Source organism: Octopus bimaculoides, chromosome 1 (assembly GCF_001194135.2).
Source record: "Octopus bimaculoides isolate UCB-OBI-ISO-001 chromosome 1, ASM119413v2, whole genome shotgun sequence".
Classification (NCBI taxonomy): Eukaryota; Metazoa; Mollusca; class Cephalopoda; order Octopoda; family Octopodidae; genus Octopus; species Octopus bimaculoides.
Genome location: NC_068981.1, coordinates 187,596,154 through 187,614,521, shown reverse-complemented (window position 1 = coordinate 187,614,521; position 18,368 = coordinate 187,596,154). Strand labels below are relative to the sequence as shown.

At 37.0% G+C, this 18,368-nt stretch overlaps 1 protein-coding gene across 8 annotated transcripts in view; it reads right to left on the bottom strand.

Annotated features, from left to right (window-relative positions):
- Positions 1 to 18,368, bottom strand: part of LOC106875208 (dual specificity calcium/calmodulin-dependent 3',5'-cyclic nucleotide phosphodiesterase 1A) — a 1,568,460-nt gene that overhangs the window by 1,397,195 nt on the left and 152,897 nt on the right. For 7 of the 8 annotated variants that reach the window (XM_052973317.1, XM_052973316.1, XM_052973336.1 and 4 more), the window contains exon 2: positions 10,083 to 10,172. The exons of the other annotated variant lie outside the window; for it this stretch is intronic. The gene's annotated coding sequence lies outside the window, so the exon portion shown is untranslated. The remainder of the gene's footprint in view (positions 1 to 10,082; positions 10,173 to 18,368) is intronic. 8 annotated transcript variants of the gene reach the window in all.

Genomic DNA, 18,368 nt, shown 5'->3' with positions numbered 1-18,368 from the left:
TATATATATATATATATATATATATCTACGTGTGTGTACGTAGATATATATAGATAGATAGATAGATATTAGGGCGGGCTTCTTTCAGATTCCGTTTCCCAATCGACTCACAAGGTTTTGGTCGGCCCGGAGCTGCAGTAGAAGACATTTGCCCAAGGAACCCACGGTATAACGCAATGGGACTGAACCTGGAACCATGTGATTGCGATTGCGAAACAAGCTTCTTACCACACAGCCACGCCTGCGCCTATATCTTCAGATAACTTCAAAACTGTTTTTAAGGATGAAATTGCGACTGATTTCCACAGCTTTTTGAAAATTTTTTCAGAGTCCCATATTATATGTACCGTATTTATTATAAGTGTCGTACTCCTGCATTGACGGCACTACAGCAAGAGTCTTCCAGATTAAGCGCGTCCTCCAGATAGCTTGCCACTTTTGTCGAACCAGCTCTTAATAGTGTCCACCCATTGCGTTCGTTGCCTGCCTCTTCTCTTTCTATGATATTGTGTTGCAAACATCTACTTCTTCGAATATGGCCATAACAGATGTACAGGAGTTGTCTTTCTTTTTCTTGTTGTAACACTCATTAATCTGTCCAATGATCCTTGTAAGAGACTCGTAACATCCTCCTGTACACCCGCATTTCAAATGCAGTGATTATGTTCTCTTCAAAGTAATATACATGAAATGAATTAGCCACAAACAGCAGGTGGAGCTAGTCTCGAACTTATCTCACCAAGAAATTACTTTTTGCACATAGTCTGCTTCCAGGAATACTTTACACACACACACACACACACACACACACACACACACACGTGTGTGTGTTGTGTGCATGTGTATGTATTCAGATAGCCAGAGAGAGAGAGAGAGAGATGGTCAGGTCGTTCTTGAGTGCTGCCAGTAACGTGTAACTGAAAAAGAAACTTGTTACGTTTGGACAGCCTGAAGGATGAAAAACAAGGGCGGATGAACTATGAAGAGTCAACGGCCATGCAGTAGCATGATATTATGTATATGCGTGGGGAATTCGAAATTGCTGGTTTGTTATATTTAGCCTACGAAGGTGGGTTTAACTCTAAGCAACTAACTCAGGCGATGAAGAACTCCAATAGAAACTCTCTGCTCTCGGCATTTCCATAAAAGTGTAGCTGATCCCACACAAGCCTTCACCACAGAAAATAAAACACCTGTGTGGCTAGTCTAAGAAATGGCTCCTGGACTATCATACATCGAAATCCACAGAGGAATTCACCATATTACTAAATAAAACGGCTGGTGATGTTGCTGTTGTTGTTGTTATAGATCAGCTGATAAAGCAGACCTATGGTAACTGTCATTATGTGGTGTCCATCCTATATTATTAGTAGTATGAAGCATTTAAAATATCTAACGTTTCCTTGTGTTCTCAAAGATGTTATGGAGTGATTTTAGAAACATTCAGGGGATATTTATAACAGGGGTTGATCGACATGTTAAAAATAGTCCCTAAAGCAACGATTCTTTTGTTGACACCGATGCACAAACTTTCAACAGTCGAAATATAAGCAAAATTAAGGATAGAACAAGAGTGACGTTTGATTGTTTTAAATAATGATTGAAATTGCGCTTCAGGCCGTTCTAGACACCACAAACAGATATATATAGACTGAAACTTGATTGCTTTCGTTGAATATATTGAAGTTTTAAAAAAAACCAGTCCAAATAGTCTTTCACCTTACTTAACGCTATATTTATATTCTCGTTAATATATCAAAGTACAGCGAGAATCTTTTACCACATAGTTTCTAGTTCAACTCATACAACTTTCTACGTTAAATATATTTTTTCTGTGATCACGCAGTTTCTTTACTAACACGGCTCTGCTCTATTATCAAGCATTTTCATCCATTTCTAAGACGGCAGGGTTTAGTGTTCAGGCCCAGTTCATCTTGCAGGCCTCCGAAGTAACCGGATTAAAAAGTTACATGCATGCAGAAAAAGACGGGGAGAATAATGCTTGTCATGTCTAGTGTATTATGCAGTTTATTTCTCCTCAAAAAGCAAATATTTCATGACCAGAGATATGTGATTCGCACTAAGTCGTTTGACCGTCATTTTGACATATGTAGACTCAAAGAGGATGATTTGAGCCGCCACAATAATATGGCGGGTCATAGTCATTCGACGATCTGGATTCATAGTTCACAGATCCGCGTTGCCTTAACAGAATTCTCTGGATATACCATCGGGACACAGTGAATTTCAGGTACAATGCACCCAACACGATTCCTATGCAGTTTCTGTTTTCACTCACAGTGCGTTGGTCATGAAAGAAAAAAAAGACACTTGCGCAAGGTACAGCGTAGTGAGATCGAACCAGGAATATCGTGGTTACGAATTGAATTCCCTAACTATTCTTCCAAACTGTGCCTACATAATAACAACAGCTACTACATTGTTAATGGAGATTGAAAACAGTACAATAAGAAAGGGAAACAATTAACTAATTTACTAAACTCTAAAATTTACTTTCAGATTCGTTTGTTCATTTAATTTTCTTTTGTTAATAAACTACTAACTCCATTAATTTTAACCGACACAATGAATGACTTTAGCGATATATCTAGTAGTAATATCTTCTCGGAAATGATCTTACAACATCTTTAGTTCGTAAACATATAAGATAACTAACATAGATAGAGGTCTTAATGGAAGCATACAGCCGTAGTTCCTGGAGATAAGATAGCTTCAATTTCCTTTAAAATATGCTTTTATAATGTGCTTTTTACATTTAATAAATTTAGTCTAATAATAATGTTTTGATATTTAAGATGTAGAGATTATAGTGAGAATATTTCAGTGGGCTGTTTTTTTTTTAATTTGTTTACTGTAATAAATTACCAACGTTGTTGTTCCGTGTTCGAATGCTAAAGGTACTGCTTTCTCTTCTTACTCTTCCAGTCGATAAAACATCTATCATTACTCCAGTATAGACATGTAAAGCAGTATCGGGTTAAAACAGTCATCTAGCTAGGACGAAATGCATCTGATTTTCTCGTTAGTTGCTGCTAGGACGTCTTTTAGTCTCTTTCCGAGGTAAGCCCACAAGAGATGTTATCTCGGACGAATACCGCAATAATTTGCCAGTCAACAACGTATATATACGTTAATTATGGTACATAGCTATTTTAATCACCATTAGTGCTTTGAATAGATCTTTTCTTATCACACAGCCACGCCTGCGCCTCCTATATTCCACTGCTATAAAAAAAAATTGCGCTGGGGGTGCTAGAGAAGGTAGCCTATATCAGAAATAATCTTTCAGAATATTTATTCCAGGTAATAATATGGCGATGGCAATAGCGATTTTCTCATTTATAACTTTAATCTAAGAAATCGACGTTATTTTCTATCAACATACTAAGAAACGTACAGTCTCCACATATTCCCTACGAAAGTCTGGGACATTGTTTGAATTCTATTCATATTTGATTCTTAACTATTTTGTTGAATTGTAAATGTCGTCTGCATATGATACGATGTCAGTAAGTAACTCGAGTAATATATTTATTGTTATCTCCCCAATGAACAACTCTCTCAACTAGTGTTGGTTCCCCCGTCCAGCTGAAATCGTTTTCATTTTAGTTCAAATCTATGAGCTACTTATTAAATTCGTCAGAAATTTTATGAAAAATGCTACTTGAAGAAACCTTTGTTCATGTATCACATAAAATACCAATTTCATAACCTCGAGATTAAATATGTATACCAGTTCTAGAGGTAGCAATTTCTTTCAGATTTTGAAAATAAAATCTCTTTCGGTTTGACGAACAATAAGAGACCATTAACAGAAAACACTAAAATGTATTTATTATTGCAATCTATTTGCCAGCAAATTGAGTAATAAATACGAAATAAAGCACACAGTTATGGCTTAAGGGGGATTTTATAAATATTGTCAGGCGCACGCGTAGCTGTATGGTAATACTCTTCCTTCCTACTACGTGGTTTCAAGTTCAATCCCGCTGTATGGCACCTTCAGCAAGTGTCTTCTACTATCGCCTCGGGACGACCAAAGCCCTGAGTGGATTTGATAGGCGGAAACTGAAAACCCGTCGTGTGTTGTGTGTGAGTGTGTGTGTGTATGTATGTGTGTCCTACCATCGCTTGAACTAGTGTTGATGAGTGTACATCTCCGTAACTTAACAGTTCGGCAAAAACAACCGACAGAATAAGTATCAGGCTTTAAAAAATATGCATTGAGATCGATTCATTCGACTAAACATTCTTCAAGGCGGTGCCCCAGCATGGCCGCAGTTTAAGGACTGAAACAAGTAAAAGGTAAAAGTGGAAAGATATCACTGCCTTTCTGAAGTTATTTGCGCGATAAATTAATTAAAGTGTCTTCGTTTCTCTTAAAAGCGATTTTAGTCCTGCATCGTTTCCCAGAACATGGCTGCCAGTAACAATCAAGTACTATGAAGCTAGTTTCTAGTCCTATTGTACTAAAGAAAGACAGACCAGCAAGTTGTATTAAAACATTAGAGGTTAGTAAGCTGCATTAAAGAAACAGAGACGAGTATGTTGTACAAAAGACACGGTGTTATATTATGAAAGACACAGAAAGGAGTAGATTGCATAAAGACTCTGAGATTTTTTAGCTGTATTAAAGACAGACTTGCATTAAAGACACATAGACTCATAGATTGTATAAATACAAAAAGACATTTAAGATATATAGATTTCTGAAGTCATTTTCGTTCAGTTGTCATTCAATTTAATAATCGGGTCGTTCAAATTCGCGAAAAAAATTAGCGTCATGTAGTTAGTCATTCAAATTTGTTTGCCGATCATTCAATTTCACATCGATCAAAGAATTTAGCATTTATATCATTCAAATTAAAATGCCCGTCGAGAGCATTCAAATTAGTCGGAAAGCGAGGAAGCATCTTTTCGAGCATTCGAGTTCAGAATAAGTTTATTCAATTTAGCACAAATTTTACATACGTGTTTTTACTCACATTCTAAGAAGTGAATGTTAAAAATGACAAATTTAAATGACATATTTTGTCATGCAAATTTTATTATGTTGTTATAGCTACAAGGGAGAAATAAATTGCGTGATTCTTCTGTATTTTTCATTGCAACATTCGTAACCGGTTGGTATCAGTTGCATTTTATATCCTTTCCTCTTACACCAACTTGTAATCATGGGGCCACGCGTGAGGTACATGCGTATATCGGACAAAGATAGAGCAAGGCTGGTTGATACTTTCGACGGGCATCAAACTGATTACCTGGAACCGGCAGACATACTCGGCATTAAAAGGAGTAGTGTCCGATCCATAGTAGCGATCTACCTACGGTCTGAGAGGCGCTACAAGTTGCCCAGAAGAGGTGCTCACCACGTTAAGGTCGATGAGGAAATGCGAGCCAGGCTTCATGTGATTATTGATGCCAACCTACTCACAATCCTTCAACGGATGAAGAGGGACTTAGAGGCAGCATTGCCCGGAAAGCCCCCCTGTTTCCGTGTCTGCAATTTCATTGGCTCTAGATGGGATGTTGATAACTATGAAGTTGGCCGAAGACGGCCCAGATGCAAGAAATGCTCCCAAGAATGCAGGAAAAGCGTTATGAATACGCGCATTGGTTCATAGAAGAGGGGGTCGTCGGCCATTGCGTATCCACTGATGAATGTGAGTACAACATTTGGACCAGGTGGTCTTTTAGATGAGCTCCTCGAGGCGTTCCTGTTCGCTGAGTTGTCAACCGTCAGCGTGGGAAAAACTGTAATCACGTTCGTGATGTCGGGGCAAATCGGCCTGGTTGACCACTCCATTGCAAATGATACCTTTGCACGAAACGCTTTCGAGTTCTTGGCGGAAACAGTTAGAGCATATGCCGATATGTTCCAAGCGATTGAATCCGTCTACTTGATCTACAATAACGCGGGGCCACACGTTCGTGCCGAGCTTCCAGCTGACGTCAGCCTACGGATCAGTCTGAAACTATTGTCCCCTCCCTACTCGCAGTTTCTTAGTTGTACGGAAATGGCGCATTCTGCCTTTAAGACGGCTGTCAAGCGGGACCTCGCTCGAGTCGAGTTGAGTTGCAACAAAGGGTTGGCGACCGAGCAGCCGCAGAAGAAGCCAGAATGATCATGAAAGAATGGCGAGCACATGTCATACAACTTGCCACAAGGCGTAACATCGACGCTATCACTCCAGAAAATTGTGTTCGTTGCGATAGACACACCCAAACCTACCTCCCAAGATGTCTCGACCGCCAGGAAATAGACAGCTAAATCCTCTAAAACGAACTCTCCTTATCAAGACTGTAAATCAATAATTATCTTAATGTACATTGCACTCTTTCTCTATGAAAGGAAAAATGCAAAAATCAAAGAAATATATATTTTTCCCAACATATTAAGCAAAGGAAGAACACATTATATAATGTATTGAAAATCAAAGAAAATGAGCATTTGTTGTAGCTGTTTCTTTAAAAAAGTGAAAAGATTGGAATGTGATTTCATGAAGTCTTTAGCACTAAATACATATACCTATGCAAAAATAAAAGAATACACAGAAAAGACATGGAACTATAGAGTGCTTAAAGCATACACAATCGATGAAAACACGTGATTATGATAACAATGACCATGAGATAAAACCAAAATAGCTATCGTGCTAAGTGCTACATAGATAGCTCCGAAACAAATTTGAAGGCTCGAAAAGACGCTTCCTCGCATTCCGACTCATTTGAATGCTCTCGACGGACATTTTAATTTGAACGATGTAAATACTAAATATTTTGATCGAAGTGCGAAATTTAATGATCGTAAAACTAATTTGAATGACTAACTTCATGGCGCTAATTTTTTTCGTGACTTTGAATGACCCGATTACCAAATTGAGTGACAAACGTACGAAAATGACTGCAAAATCCGATATCAAAAACGAGGAGATATATTATTAAAGACACATGCACTAGTAGACTTTATAAAATCACAGATAATCGCAAGGTCTGTTAAATATAGAAAGATGTATTAAAGTGGATACTCTAGTATAATGCATAAAGACACGAAGATTTGTGTAGTTTTATTAAAGACACACAAACTTTTATTAAAGTCACATACAGTTGTAAATTTATTAAGGCACAGAGACTAGTAAGTTGGTGCAAAGATGCAGAATTGCATCGTTAAAGATATAATATAGCAGATTATATATAAAGACACAAGCAGTTGTTTAAATTGTTTTACAGACACATACAGTAAGAGATTGAATTAGACAAGATTTGTAAGTTGGGTTGAAGACGCGGAAACTTGTATTGCAAATACATGATCTTGTAGATTGCATAAAGACATAGATTTATAGGCACACACACACACACACACTAGTACATTGTATTAAAGACACAAGCACAAACACTTGTATTACTGCCACATCCACTTGCAGGTGAAAAGAAGATGCAGAATTATAAGCACATACACGAGTAGATATTTAAAAGACGCAGGATTTTAAACACATATACTTGTACATTGTATCAAAGACACGAACGCTTGTTTGTTCTGTCAAAGACTCATACAATTTTACATTGTATAAAGACAGAGAGACTTGTTAGTTCTATTAAAGACACAAGATTGTATAAAACGCGCATTCACTTGTAGATTCTATAAAAAAAAACAAAGACTTGAGATGTGTTAAGCCGACTAATGCTAAGTACTTTTGAATATTGTAATCAACGAACTCTATTACGATGTCTGTAGTAAATAGATACAATAATCAAGTTGCGAAGAGTGATAAACGTTATAAATATATAAATATACATCTTTTTTTTTATTTTACCCTCCAGACTCAATTGGTGGAATTGAAAATAATTGTAATTTTGCATTTATAGAAGTTCATTGAAAAATAATTATATCATAAAAGCAAAACTACTTCATTCAATTACCTAACTAAGCTCTTTAGTGTGTTGACGTATGTTTGTGTGTATAGTTGTGAAAAGGAATGGATGACAGAATAAAGCACCAGACCATAACACCGCATAGATACTAAGGTTGTAGATTGTTGCTTTCGTTGTGTTGCGCCTGAGGTTAAGATAATTAACTGAACTTTCTCTGTTGATCAGCAGATGGTATGAGTATCGATTTATTATAAGAAGTAGCATTCTGACGCCTGAATGGAAAAAAAACATTACAAATTGCCAGGCATTCAATGAAATCATAATGCTATTAGAGCACTGTGTGTTTTGTATCTGCCTATCTACGTATTTATATCATGGAAGTAAAAATGTTCATACATATGTGCGTGTGTGCTTGTCTGTGTGTCTGTGTCTGTGCATGCGTGCGTGTGTATATGTGTATATATATATATATATATATATATATATATATATATATATATATATATATATATATATATATATACACACACATATATATATATATACACCGCATATATATATATTATTTATTTATTTATGCTCCCTTTTAAAGCCTAGCCAGGCTCATGGGCCCGGTTTCCCGGCGTATGTGTTCCCCGTCCACCTGTTAGACACCAGCCTACTGCATGACATCCGTTGATAACATAAAACTATACGAACAGCATTGAACTAGTTACACCATTCACAAATAATATAAGAATGGAATTTGGGTAGGGATAAGCATCCTTACCTATTTATAAAACGTGGTAAAATACAAGCCTCAGAACTCTCTCCATACAAGCAATCAGTGGATAACACTGTCTATGCATTAACGTCAGGGACAACCCCAAGACCGCTGTATGAGGCAAAAGCTAAGCCTAGCAGTGATTGTCACGGTGTCACTGCTAAACAGCAAAAGCGAACCTCAACAAGTCAAGCAGTGATTCTGGGCAAATAAGATAAGAATTAAAATCTATGTCAAATAAAGCCACTTCTAGTAGTAAAAGATTAATCGCTGATGCAACAGATAATAAAAATAATATCATTTATTGCTGTAAATAACATTACGGTTGTGAATAAATATATCTTTTATTATTGTGAATAATGGATCCCAACAGGTATAGTTAAGGAATGGAAAATTAATTTTCATTGTTTTAACAATGCGCAATAAGAATGTCAATATTGTGACAGTTTAGAAAATTGTATTTCAGATACAAAGAATCAACATTTGGTTGCTCGATTGGGTGGCAATTGAGATATAAGCCATTGACATTGAAGTGGGGTAAGTGCATTCTGCAGTAACCACCGGTAAACCAACGGAAGGTAGTCGACAGAAGCTGTGCAGATCCACATCATATATGTGTGATACACGAGTGTAACTTTGATGCCATGCATCTTTGTAAAGACACACTAAATATCTGCTTAAAAACCTGCAAGATAAACCTGAAGGTATGAGAATCGGTATCACTGAATAGAGTCCGGTGTAGAGGATCTTGGTAGCCAACCATCTCCGACAATGTGTCAGCCATGATCAACGCTCTGAAGGAGAGAAGAACCTAGCGTGGAGCAGGGTCAAATTTACCCACGAATGATGGAGACCACAGCTGCAACGTATGCAACCGAATTTGTCAGTCCTGGATCAGTCTGAATTTCCGTATGAGACGACAGGACAAGACACTGAACTAAGAATACTGTTCTGCTGTATCCTGTTGAACTCTCATTCGTCGAAACGACGAGTATCCAATACGCCAGAGTAAACCAATGTCAAGTTGTTTTCTTATATGTCGAACGCATGATTTAGTAATTAGATAGAGATCGATAAAATAAATGCAAAACTGAAATAATTCCTAACGGTAATTTAAGTGTTTAAAACCTTTGAAACCCGACCCGACTGTAATTCAGTGATTGGACTCAGCGACAGAATAGAGAATATAAAGCCAGCTTTTGTCCGAGTCTTATAGCGCATGTTTTTAAGTTTAGCCGTAAAATGTTACAAGCGCAACATACTGTAAAATACATTATTATTCGGATTGTCAAGCAGCTGTTATCAATATTAAAGGAAGAATTCTGTTTAAGAGGTGTTCACGAGTTTAAAATATTTTATTATATTTAAAGTGAAACTTTATTGTTCGTTGTATTTAATTATGAATTGTAAGAGTTATCTTTCTTACCTTGTTTTTTTGGTTTTACTTTCGGCGAAAAGAGGCCGCGTAGAAATTTTAAGTTCTAGTACGTATTACAGCAACATATATTGGAACTACCTGAAATAAGAAACGTTTATTCATTGTAAATTTCATCTCAAATTAGGAATAAGCAAATTCTCTTTATAGAAGGAAATGAACCAAGGTAATAAACATGATATTACATTCCAATTTGTGATATATGAACCACGTTATGAAAATTTTTCAAGAGGTCTAAGATTACATCGCATCCAGCCCGTCTAATGTCTGTGACATTCGCAGTTACAGCCTTTTCCTGTTTTGGAATAAACTTCTGGTTCTAACATAATTGTTTTTATCAAAACCTTGTATACAAATGACAAAGATTGCAAGATTCAAAAGTTATTAGTGCTTAGACTGAAGTTATATTGAAGCCGCTTGGCCTAATGGTATAGGCGTTCACTTCACAATCATAAGGGTTATGTTGTGGGTTCGATTCCTAGACCGGATTGTACCTTTGACCAAAGCACTTAATTTTATGTTGCTCAAGCGGAGTACTATCCGGCTGCTGTTTCTGCCATCTTTCTTTCTCTCCCCCACCCGGCTGTCACATCCGCGATGTTCCCTGGGTAAAGAATAATAGGTTCCAAATAGTATCTATACATGCAGGTTACTACAAAGGAACCTAAAACAATTAGTGATAGCATAGAACATATGGATTTCAAATTTTAGCACAATGTCAACTATTTCGGAGGAGGGGCGATTACATCGACCTCAGGGTTCAACTGGTACTCATTTTATCGACCCTGAAGGATGAGAGGCAAATCAGCCTCGACGGAATTGGACTAGAACACGAAACCAGAAAAAGACCTGCGAAGCATTTTCCCGTTGCGGTAACAGTTCTTCAAGCTCACCGCCTAGATAGCATAGGACATATTATTGAAAAGTGAAATTTGCTTGTGAATGACAGGTTGTTTTTTACAGCGGAATATGAATGAATATTCATATTTCAATTAATATTCGAAAATTTAATTAATACATTTAGACGATGTGATAGCAAAATCTTGATAACTGTGTAAAAGAGCTCAGGCTACTACGCAAGCCTGAAGATCACCGGCATCGCAACCAGCCACCACTTAATCAAGTGTGTGTGTGTGTGTGTGTGTGTGTGTGTGTGTGTGTGTGTGTGTGTGTGTGTGTGTGTGTGTGTGCGCGCGCGTGCGTACGTGTGTGCTCGATCTCTGTAACAGAATGCAGTACACTAGTTCTCCTGATGATCCGTTCTGGTTAGGTATCCAAACGCACTTGGAGTACCCAATGATGACGTCCAAATAACCGCAATGGTGGAACGTACGTAGGGACTAACTATTTATGCTCGTGTTTGTCTTAATTTTCCAATACACACATACACACATACATACATACATACATACATACATACATACATACATACATACATACATACATACATATATATATAATATTTTATCGTTTACTTCTTTCCATCAGTAGGCTCCAGCCGTGCTGAATTTTAGTCGAACTAATCGATTCCAGTATACTTATTATATCGTTTCTTTTGCCGAACCGCTAATCACGGGAACGTAAACACGCCAACACCGGTTGTCAATCAGTGAAGGGGTACAAACATAGACAAACACACACACACACACACACACGCACACACACACACGCACACACACAGAGCTGTACACAACGGGCTTCTTTCAGTTTCCGTCTACCAAATCTCAACTTACAAGTCCAAGTCTTTGGTGGCCCGAGGATGGGGGAGCCGTAGTAGAAGACACTCCCCCACTGTACCACGCAGTGGGACTGCACCCTGAACTATGTTGTCGGGAAGTTCTATAGTTTAAATTTCATCCAAATTTCTTGGTGTTTATACAAAATAATAAAGTGAATATATATTTTCAAGAGCAAAATATTTAGTGCCTTAAATTAAATAAAACAAATTTCTAATATATATTTCTCCTCCCAAAACTACTCTGTCATTTACGCCGCTTCCTTCTCTCCATCTGTCTTTATGAGTTTTTATTTCCCCCTGTGTGTATCGTTCCTATTAGTGAAGGCGCGTGGCTTAGTGGTTAGGGCACTCGGCTCACGATCGTGAGGTCGTGAGTTCGATTCCCGGCGACGCGTTGTGTCTTTGAGCAAAACACTTTATTTCACGTTGCTCCAGTGCACTCAGCTGGCAAAAATGAGGAGTACCTGTATTTCAAAGGGCCGGCCTTGTGTCACGCTGAGCCTCCCTGAGAACTACATTGGGGGGAGTACACGTGTCTGTGGATTGCTCAGTCACTTGCACGTTAATTTCATAAGCACACTGTTCCGTTGATTGTATCAGCTGGGGCCCTCCTCGTCGTAACCGACGGAGTGCTCCTTATCGTTCCTATTGTCATCGTCTACCACCGAGTCTAATATGTGTACTCAAAGGCGGCGAGCTGGCAGAACCGTTAGCACACCGGGCGAAATGCTTAGCGGTATTTCGTCTGCCGCTACGTTCTGAGTTCAAATTCCGCCGAGGTCGACTTTGCCTTTCATCCTTTCGGGGTCGAATAAATAAGTACCAGTTACGCACTGAGGTCGATATAATCGACTTAATCCGTTTGTCTGTCCTTGTTTGTCCCCTCTGTGTGTAGCCCCTTGTGGGCAGTAAAGAAATGTAATATGGGTACTCATCCTCTTATGTTAATTCTCGCTCTCTTTCTCTCTTCCCTCCTCTCTCTCTCTCTCTGCTTTATGTTTTCATTTGCTCACTCTCTCTTTCTCTCTCCCTCTCATTCCCTCTCAATACCTGCAGCACAGCGTGGCTGGCGCAATCAACTAACCATCAAACCAGCCAACCAACCATCCAACTAACATTTATATTGGCTATTGTTAAACAGAGAAAACTGTTCCCAACAGGGAGTTGTACATTAATTCTCATTCTATGGAATTTTTCTCAGTGAACATACACTTAATACCAATGAAAACCTAACAGATGGTTAGAGTCTCTGGCATTCGGAAAAATATCATTCCAAAACCAAAATAATGGAACTATCGAGGGGAAAGTCAATCATCAAGGAAATTAATATTTAATTGTGCAATAAATCTTTCAAAACTATAATCACACGAACGTATCTTAATATTTCCGTGCCACGATATTTTGTTATTTTACGAATGTTATTAGTCAGCCGATAAAATCTACCTTCCGTGACAAAATATCGTGTTAAACAGTTATTAAAAGTTGCTAATTGGGATCAAAACTATTTATTAGATAGAAATAAACGGAACAAAAACATTAAATTATGTTCATAAAATTGCCTCAGACTTGCATGTAATTGAAAGAAATACAGCGAAACAATTACAATTTCGATTAAATTTAGTTACATATACATAGAACTGTTTAAATGCTTTGTTGACATAGCTTGGTGCAGAACATAGATGTATGGTTAAAAAGTTTGCTTCACAACTACCTGGTTTCGAGTTCAGTTCCAGTATGCGACAACTTTGGAAAGCGTCTTTTACTATAGCCCCTAGCCAACCAATGCTTTGTGAGAAACTGTGCGGAATCTCATCGTACATATATGTGTGTATCTATACATACATATATATATATTTATTTATTTATTGCCCACAGGGAGCTAAACATAGAGAGGACAGACAATGGGATTAAGTCGATTACATCACCCGAGAGCGTAACTGGTACTTATGTAATCGACCCCGAGAGGATGAAAGCCAAAGTCGACATCTGCTGAATTAGAACTCAGTATGTAACGGCAGACGAAATACTGCAAAGCGTTTCGCCCAGCGTGCTAACGATTCTGCCAGCTCGCCACCTTATATACATATATATATATATATCTATACATACACACAAACACACATATATATGTGGGGCGGGGGTGTTTCTTCCCACCACCACCGCCACATGACAACTGCCGCTGGTTTGTTTACGTTTCCGCACCCCCCACCCCCACCCCACCCCCCGGTTTGAGAAAAAGATGATACAATAAGTACGAGATTTTTTTTTAAATAAGTACTAAGGTTGATTTGTTTAACTTGAAGGCTGCAAGTTCTTGCCCCAGAACGGTCTCAGTCTGAAATATAAAAATGGTAAGATTTTCTTTTTCCAAATTAAGTTCATTGAAGCCTTTCAGATTAGCTCCGGAAGAATCTTTTTTCTTCAGCTCTACACAAATAAATCTTCCAAAATGCTTGACTAGGTAATTCGCCAAGCTAAGGTAACAGCAATACCATTGTACGGAAACTATTTAATGTAGGAATTAAAATTTGATTATGGATATAAAAATAAATTATGTTCGAACTTGTATTGATCTGAATCTAATGGTGTATTGCATGCGACTTCCGAACAAGAAGATCATTTCTTTAGTATCATAACTCTCCTTATCACACGATCAATGAAATTGCAAGAGCATTTATTCATATTAATGTTTGTTTTTATGTCGAGTTATAATAAAAACACTTTTACATTAAACTAATCAATTGCTCACTACTCTTTGTAGAGTACACATTTGTTATACTATAAAACGAAGTGATTTCGAAGTTTCAGTCTGCTAGCTTTCAACAGACAGTCCGATGTTGTCTAGCAGGTCGAAACTTCGAAACTACGGGATTTTGAAGTCATTGTCAGCACTCTTCTTGTAAAAGTATAGCAGAACCTTTATTTATTTATATTAAAAATAGTGGAATGAAACCAAGTGACAGAATCTGTAGAGCATCGGACAAACTGCTTTATAATAATATTTTGTACCGTCAAGTTTATTTCGAATACCACCACGTTCAACCTTGCATTTCATCCTTTCGAAGGTGATAAATAAGACATTAATTTTAGAAATCGATAGTAAGAATTACCTTAGGGTAACGAGCTGGCGGAATTGTTAGCACACCCGGAAAAATGCTTAACAGCATCTCGTCCGTTCTGGTTTCAAATTCCACCGAAGTCGATTTGCCTTTCATCCTTTTATGGTCGATAAAATATGTACCAGTTAAACACTAGAGTCGATGTAATCGACGTATCCTTTCCCATGCACTTGCCGGCCTTGTGCCAAAATTCGAAACCAATATTCTTTTCTACTCTAGGCACAATGCCCGAAATTTTTGGTGGGAGGGGGGTCAGTCGATTAGATCGACCCCAGTACGCAACTGGTACTTAATTTATCAACCCTGAAAGGATGAAAGGCAAAGTCGACCTCGGCGGAATTTGAACTTACAACGTAAAGGCCGACGAAATACCGCTAAGCATTTCGCCCGGCGTGCTAACGCTTCTGCCAGCTCATCGCCTAAATTCGAAACCAATGTTAAGAACAGTTTCTCCCTGATAATATTACGAACCCGAGACAAATCTATCGTGAAAAACAGAACAAAAAGCATTCGATACGAATTTTTAAAAATTAGCGTCAAAATCAAACATAAAACGCCGCAGTGATATACAAATATATTGTTGGAAATATAAAGGCTCAAAATCTTATTGAATTTATGAACACCAGGTTTAATGTAACGCATCAAATTATATTTCGGTGACTACAATATGCATTAGCTTTACTGTAGATTTATCAGATTTACACAGTATTGTCAAAATTAGATTCCTTTATAAATTTGCAAAATCGATGTCATCCATTATGTATAGATTCCAGCTTAAGTCTCGAAAAGAAATCAAAATAAACTTAATTGCCGAATCGATCACATACCGATAATTTGGTTTATGTCCAGTTAGTGAAGCTAGCAATGATATCAGAGCGTTTAACCATAAAGCAGAATTTCTCTTCAAGATAACCAGAAACCTCGTGCTATTATTGATTGTAACACAATTCTACTGAAAGTACCAAACCTTTAAAATGTATTGATATTTAAAACATCCCGACTGTTTGCATATAATTGTTTGTGTAAAGAACTGTCGCAAGAATTTTACACGGAAACTTATTCTTTCTTTCTCTACAGAATAATCAAAAACGGTTCCATGTTATTGGATTTACAGTTCATATATTTACCAAATCTCTAATGTTTTATAAGGAAACTTTATAGAATTCATGAATACTCCCTTTTTCTGAATATTATAGAAGTCAATAAAAAGACCTCGATTTTATTATCATTTCCATTTTTGCCAGATTTGATATATTAATATATTTAATATGATACTACAAATATTATCCTCTTATATTAATGTGATATATCTTTTCTACCATTCTGATATCCATGTGAATGTAGCAGCGCGATTATTGCATAGAACTAAATTTCCTGGTAAACACACTTGCAAAGAATATATTGAGAAATCTTCTTTGAACATTCGAAGAAAAACGAGGAATTCGGTGCTCTTTTCGATGGCAATTCTGTCTTTTATGCCTTTAAATCCAAACCTGTTTCTGAACAGAGGGCTGATAATAGTGTATGTATGTGTTTTAATTGCACTGTCTTAGATGTAGCAACGATGCGCCATTATAGGTGCCACCTTTGACTTCTAGAGAGTTCATAGTTGTTGAGCTGAAGTATTTTGTGAAGAGAATAGCTAATTTATGTGGGACAGGTTTGTTTATGTTGAGTATGTGTGCTAGCTAAGAGATCTTTACTTATAGTATGGTACAGAAATTATAATGGCGTTTAGATGTTTTATCAGTAATATGAAGAGAATGTGTTAGTTATTTAATCGTAATTGTTGAGCTTAGAAGATTGGACATTTTAACACACCCAACTACATGATGAGAAAAGTGGAAGAAAACCGTTGCAATATGGTACCTTGTGGTACCCGAAATAACACTTGACACATTTCGGATAAAGTTCTAATGGACATCGTTTAATTTCTTTCTCTAAGGAAATTTGTGAGTCAAACATCCAAAAGGTTTTCTTTGAGTGACAACATGCGATGTTGTCACACACTGTAGTTCTAAAGTAATGAAATACGAAGAAACTATTGATGAACCTAGTCAGTAAATGCTAAAAAGAGTTCAAATAATGGAATAAATATCATACTGTTGGGAAGGAGAGCCTAATATCCTGCAGCCCCAATAGAACATATGATTTGGTGAATGAGTCTTTCTGAAGCGTGAGATTTCGCTTCTTGGGGGAATAAACTTTGTTCTCTTGCCCGAACTTATATTCTAAGGCCTATAAAAGCCTTTAAGTTAATAAGTTAATGGCTAATAATACTGTCTAACATATCGGGTCATTGGCAAAGAATAGAAGACTTACTGTAATATTTACATACGTGAATAAGAGTGAATCGTGACCATTTCTCTTTCTACGGACATAAAGAGATATTTGTTCACCGGACTGGTCAACCAAGGAGCCTCTAATTGGCCGTCCATTCTATAGAAATAACAGCAAAATCTTTCACAAATCATATTATATTCTCTTTTAAAAATTGATCTATTGAACATACAACAAAAGATCGAACAGCCTCGATTGATTTACCGTTAATCTTGTCAGCTTCAATGAGACTAACCTTGAGGCTAAACAACAATAACAGCGACAAATATTTACCAATTTTACGGCCTTTAGCTATGATATTTAGCTCTATTAATTGGTTAGAGCGTTGCATGAACGTGATACGAACCACTGACTCCACAAACAGCTGATATGTAAGTCTGGATATTAAAGAGATAACTACGATACATTGCGACAAACATCTGATACATAATTGTGAGAGAACTGTCAACTTGATACGATAAATAAAACAAATGATCTAAGATTTCTCAAAAATTATATCTTTGGTTCATTAAAGACGATGGCTGGGATTTATTTAGTTTTTTAAGTTAAATCTGGACCGACACTTTTGAAGTGTTACGTTTGATCGTTTTATATTCCGATACTAAAATAGCTATAAATCGTTTTAAAATAATCATGACGGCCTCCAACTAACAGACAAGATAAAAGCCATTTCTGATAACAAACTACGTCTTAATCCAGGAGTTTTTTTTCTTTTTTCTTTTTTAACAAAAACATTTAAATTAGGATAAAGTATCAGGTATAGAAAAACTGTTCTTGATCTTGTCGCTTGCTAAGTGTAGTTATTATCAACATCGTAGTTATACTATCAGAGTACTTTTCAAAATTGTTTAGAAGTAGTGTGAAGTTCAAAACTCAAATCTAGATACTAAAATAAGAGTTATGTCTTCTGCCGACTGAGAAATATTTTATCTTAGTATTTTATACGCAAATATTCAGACATTATGTGTTTATATATCGATATCTATTTACCTATCTATCAAGTTGTTTAATCTATCGAGCTATCTATCATTCTATTCACACACACACACACACACACACACACACACATATATATATATA